We start from the raw sequence: 7,103 nt of genomic DNA, 5'->3' as shown, positions 1-7,103 counted from the left end.
ATTTAATAAAGCATAGGATAAAACAACATAAATAAAATTTAATAAAGCATAGGATAAAACAACATAAATTCAATTTAATAAAGCATAGGATAAAACAACATAAATACAATTTAATAAAGCACAGGATAAAACAACATAAATAAAATTTAATAAAGCATAGGATAAAACAACATAAACAAAATTTAATAAAGCATAGGATAAAACAACAAAAATACAATTTAATAAAGCATAGGATAAAACAACATAAATAAAATTTAATAAAGCATAGGATAAAACAACATAAATATAATTTAATAAAGCATAGGATAAAACAACATAAATAAAATTTAATAAAGCATAGGATAAAACAACATAAATACAATTTAATAAAGCATAGGATAAAACAACATAAATTCAATTTAATAAAGCATAGGATAAAACAACATAAATACAATTTAATAAAGCACAGGATAAAACAACATAAATAAAATTTATAAAGCATAGGATAAAACAACATAAACAAAATTTAATAAAGCATAGGATAAAACAACAAAAATACAATTTAATAAAGCATAGGATAAAACAACATAAATAAAATTTAATAAAGCATAGGATAAAACAACATAAATATAATTTAATAAAGCATAGGATAAAACAACATAAATAAAATTTAATAAAGCATAGGATAAAACAACATAAATACAATTTAATAAAGCATAGGATAAAACAACATAAATACAATTTAATAAAGCATAGGTTAAAACAACATAAATACAATTTAATAAAGCATAGGATAAAACAACATAAATACAATTTAATAAAGCATAGGTTAAAACAACATAAATACAATTTAATAAAGCATAGGACAAAACAACATAAATACAATTTAATAAAGCATCGGTTAAAACAACATAAATACAAGTTAATAAAGCATAGGATAAAACAACATAAATACAATTTAATAAAGCATAGGATAAAACAACATAAATACAATTTAATAAAGCATAGGATAAAACAACATAAATACAATTTAATAAAGCATAGGTTAAAACAACATAAATACAATTTAATAAAGCATAGGATAAAACAACATAAATTCAATTTAATAAAGCATAGGATAAAACAACATAAATACAATTTAATAAAGCACAGGATAAAACAACATAAATAAAATTTAATAAAGCATAGGATAAAACAACATAAACAAAATTTAATAAAGCATAGGATAAAACAACAAAAATACAATTTAATAAAGCATAGGATAAAACAACATAAATAAAATTTAATAAAGCATAGGATAAAACAACATAAATATAATTTAATAAAGCATAGGATAAAACAACATAAATAAAATTTAATAAAGCATAGGATAAAACAACATAAATACAATTTAATAAAGCATAGGATAAAACAACATAAATACAATTTAATAAAGCATAGGTTAAAACAACATAAATACAATTTAATAAAGCATAGGATAAAACCACAGAAATACAATTTAATAAAGCATAGGATAAAACAACATAAATACAATTTAATAAAGCATAGGACAAAACAACATAAATACAATTTAATAAAGCATAGGATAAAACAACATAAATACAATTTAATGAAACATAGGATAAACAACATAAATACAATTTAATAAAGCATAGGATAGAACAACATAAATTCAATTTAATAAAGCATAGGATAAAACAACATAAATACAATTTAATAAAGCATAGGATAAAACAACATGAATACAATTTAATAAAGCATAGGATAAAACAACATAAATAAAATTTAATAAAGCATAGGATAAAACAACATAAATACAATTTAATAAAGCATAGGATAAAACAACATAAATACAATTTAATAAAGCATAGGTTAAAACAACATAAATACAATTTAATAAAGCATAGGATAAAACAACATAAATACAATTTAATAAAGCATAGGTTAAAACAACATAAATACAATTTAATAAAGCATAGGACAAAACAACATAAATACAATTTAATAAAGCATCGGTTAAAACAACATAAATACAAGTTAATAAAGCATAGGATAAAACAACATAAATACAATTTAATAAAGCATAGGATAAAACAACATAAATACAATTTAATAAAGCATAGGATAAAACAACATAAATACAATTTAATAAAGCATAGGTTAAAACAACATAAATACAATTTAATAAAGCATAGGATAAAACAACATAAATTCAATTTAATAAAGCATAGGATAAAACAACATAAATACAATTTAATAAAGCACAGGATAAAACAACATAAATAAAATTTAATAAAGCATAGGATAAAACAACATAAATATAATTTAATAAAGCATAGGATAAAACAACATAAATAAAATTTAATAAAGCATAGGATAAAACAACATAAATACAATTTAATAAAGCATAGGATAAAACAACATAAATACAATTTAATAAAGCATAGGTTAAAACAACATAAATAAAATTTAATAAAGCATAGGATAAAACAACATAAATACAATTTAATAAAGCATAGGATAAAACAACATAAATACAATTTAATAAAGCATAGGTTAAAACAACATAAATACAATTTAATAAAGCATAGGATAAAACAACATAAATACAATTTAATAAAGCATAGGTTAAAACAACATAAATACAATTTAATAAAGCATAGGACAAAACAACATAAATACAATTTAATAAAGCATCGGTTAAAACAACATAAATACAAGTTAATAAAGCATAGGATAAAACAACATAAATACAATTTAATAAAGCATAGGATAAAACAACATAAATACAATTTAATAAAGCATAGGATAAAACAACATAAATACAATTTAATAAAGCATAGGTTAAAACAACATAAATACAATTTAATAAAGCATAGGATAAAACAACATAAATTCAATTTAATAAAGCATAGGATAAAACAACATAAATACAATTTAATAAAGCACAGGATAAAACAACATAAATAAAATTTAATAAAGCATAGGATAAAACAACATAAATATAATTTAATAAAGCATAGGATAAAACAACATAAATAAAATTTAATAAAGCATAGGATAAAACAACATAAATACAATTTAATAAAGCATAGGATAAAACAACATAAATACAATTTAATAAAGCATAGGTTAAAACAACATAAATACAATTTAATAAAGCATAGGATAAAACAACATAAATACAATTTAATAAAGCATAGGTTAAAACAACATAAATACAATTTAATAAAGCATAGGACAAAACAACATAAATACAATTTAATAAAGCATCGGTTAAAACAACATAAATACAAGTTAATAAAGCATAGGATAAAACAACATAAATACAATTTAATAAAGCATAGGATAAAACAACATAAATACAATTTAATAAAGCATAGGATAAAACAACATAAATACAATTTAATAAAGCATAGGTTAAAACAACATAAATACAATTTAATAAAGCATAGGATAAAACAACATAAATTCAATTTAATAAAGCATAGGATAAAACAACATAAATACAATTTAATAAAGCACAGGATAAAACAACATAAATAAAATTTAATAAAGCATAGGATAAAACAACATAAATATAATTTAATAAAGCATAGGATAAAACAACATAAATAAAATTTAATAAAGCATAGGATAAAACAACATAAATTCAATTTAATAAAGCATAGGATAAAACAACATAAATACAATTTAATAAAGCACAGGATAAAACAACATAAATAAAATTTAATAAAGCATAGGATAAAACAACATAAACAAAATTTAATAAAGCATAGGATAAAACAACAAAAATACAATTTAATAAAGCATAGGATAAAACAACATAAATAAAATTTAATAAAGCATAGGATAAAACAACATAAATATAATTTAATAAAGCATAGGATAAAACAACATAAATAAAATTTAATAAAGCATAGGATAAAACAACATAAATACAATTTAATAAAGCATAGGATAAAACAACATAAATACAATTTAATAAAGCACAGGATAAAACAACATAAATAAAATTTAATAAAGCATAGGATAAAACAACATAAACAAAATTTAATAAAGCATAGGATAAAACAACAAAAATACAATTTAATAAAGCATAGGATAAAACAACATAAATAAAATTTAATAAAGCATAGGATAAAATAACATAAATATAATTTAATATAGCATAGGATAAAACAACATAAATAAAATTTAATAAAGCATAGGATAAAACAACATAAATACAATTTAATAAAGCATAGGATAAAACAACATAAATACAATTTAATAAAGCATAGGTTAAAACAACATAAATACAATTTAATAAAGCATAGGATAAAACAACATAAATACAATTTAATAAAGCATAGGTTAAAACAACATAGATACAATTTAATAAAGCATAGGACAAAACAACATAAATACAATTTAATAAAGCATCGGTTAAAACAACATAAATACAAGTTAATAAAGCATAGGATAAAACAACATAAATACAATTTAATAAAGCATAGGATAAAACAACATAAATACAATTTAATAAAGCATAGGATAAAACAACAAAAATACAATTTAATAAAGCATAGGATAAAACAACATAAATAAAATTTAATAAAGCATAGGATAAAACAACATAAATATAATTTAATAAAGCATAGGATAAAACAACATAAATAAAATTTAATAAAGCATAGGATAAAACAACATAAATACAATTTAATAAAGCATAGGATAAAACAACATAAATACAATTTAATAAAGCATAGGTTAAAACAACATAAATACAATTTAATAAAGCATAGGATAAAACCACAGAAATACAATTTAATAAAGCATAGGATAAAACAACATAAATACAATTTAATAAAGCATAGGACAAAACAACATAAATACAATTTAATAAAGCATCGGTTAAAACAACATAAATACAAGTTAATAAAGCATAGGATAAAACAACATAAATACAATTTAATAAAGCATAGGATAAAATAACATAAATACAATTTAATAAAGCATAGGATAAAACAACATAAATACAATTTAATAAAGCATAGGTTAAAACAACATAAATACAATTTAATAAAGCATAGGATAAAACAACATAAATTCAATTTAATAAAGCATAGGATAAAACAACATAAATACAATTTAATAAAGCACAGGATAAAACAACATAAATAAAATTTAATAAAGCATAGGATAAAACAACATAAACAAAATTTAATAAAGCATAGGATAAAACAACAAAAATACAATTTAATAAAGCATAGGATAAAACAACATAAATAAAATTTAATAAAGCATAGGATAAAACAACATAAATATAATTTAATAAAGCATAGGATAAAACAACATAAATAAAATTTAATAAAGCATAGGATAAAACAACATAAATACAATTTAATAAAGCATAGGATAAAACAACATAAATACAATTTAATAAAGCATAGGTTAAAACAACATAAATACAATTTAATAAAGCATAGGATAAAACCACAGAAATACAATTTAATAAAGCATAGGATAAAACAACATAAATACAATTTAATAAAGCATAGGTTAAAACAACATAAATACAATTTAATAAAGCATAGGATAAAACAACATAAATTCAATTTAATAAAGCATAGGATAAAACAACATAAATACAATTTAATAAAGCACAGGATAAAACAACATAAATAAAATTTAATAAAGCATAGGATAAAACAACATAAATATAATTTAATAAAGCATAGGATAAAACAACATAAATAAAATTTAATAAAGCATAGGATAAAACAACATAAATACAATTTAATAAAGCATAGGATAAAACAACATAAATACAATTTAATAAAGCATAGGTTAAAACAACATAAATAAAATTTAATAAAGCATAGGATAAAACAACATAAATACAATTTAATAAAGCATAGGATAAAACAACATAAATACAATTTAATAAAGCATAGGTTAAAACAACATAAATACAATTTAATAAAGCATAGGATAAAACAACATAAATACAATTTAATAAAGCATAGGTTAAAACAACATAAATACAATTTAATAAAGCATAGGACAAAACAACATAAATACAATTTAATAAAGCATCGGTTAAAACAACATAAATACAAGTTAATAAAGCATAGGATAAAACAACATAAATACAATTTAATAAAGCATAGGATAAAACAACATAAATACAATTTAATAAAGCATAGGATAAAACAACATAAATACAATTTAATAAAGCATAGGTTAAAACAACATAAATACAATTTAATAAAGCATAGGATAAAACAACATAAATTCAATTTAATAAAGCATAGGATAAAACAACATAAATACAATTTAATAAAGCACAGGATAAAACAACATAAATAAAATTTAATAAAGCATAGGATAAAACAACATAAATATAATTTAATAAAGCATAGGATAAAACAACATAAATAAAATTTAATAAAGCATAGGATAAAACAACATAAATACAATTTAATAAAGCATAGGATAAAACAACATAAATACAATTTAATAAAGCATAGGTTAAAACAACATAAATACAATTTAATAAAGCATAGGATAAAACAACATAAATACAATTTAATAAAGCATAGGTTAAAACAACATAAATACAATTTAATAAAGCATAGGACAAAACAACATAAATACAATTTAATAAAGCATCGGTTAAAACAACATAAATACAAGTTAATAAAGCATAGGATAAAACAACATAAATACAATTTAATAAAGCATAGGATAAAACAACATAAATACAATTTAATAAAGCATAGGATAAAACAACATAAATACAATTTAATAAAGCATAGGTTAAAACAACATAAATACAATTTAATAAAGCATAGGATAAAACAACATAAATTCAATTTAATAAAGCATAGGATAAAACAACATAAATACAATTTAATAAAGCACAGGATAAAACAACATAAATAAAATTTAATAAAGCATAGGATAAAACAACATAAATATAATTTAATAAAGCATAGGATAAAACAACATAAATAAAATTTAATAAAGCATAGGATAAAACAACATAAATTCAATTTAATAAAGCATAGGATAAAACAACATAAATACAATTTAATAAAGCACAGGATAAAACAACATAAATAAAATTTAATAAAGCA

This window comes from Phyllobates terribilis, unplaced genomic scaffold, assembly GCF_046119375.1.
Source record: "Phyllobates terribilis strain yellow unplaced genomic scaffold, ASM4611937v1 Scaffold_83__1_contigs__length_6671269, whole genome shotgun sequence".
Taxonomy (NCBI): domain Eukaryota; kingdom Metazoa; phylum Chordata; class Amphibia; order Anura; family Dendrobatidae; genus Phyllobates; species Phyllobates terribilis.
The sequence above is the reverse complement of the archived record's forward strand: the minus strand, read 5'-3'. Positions refer to the sequence as shown.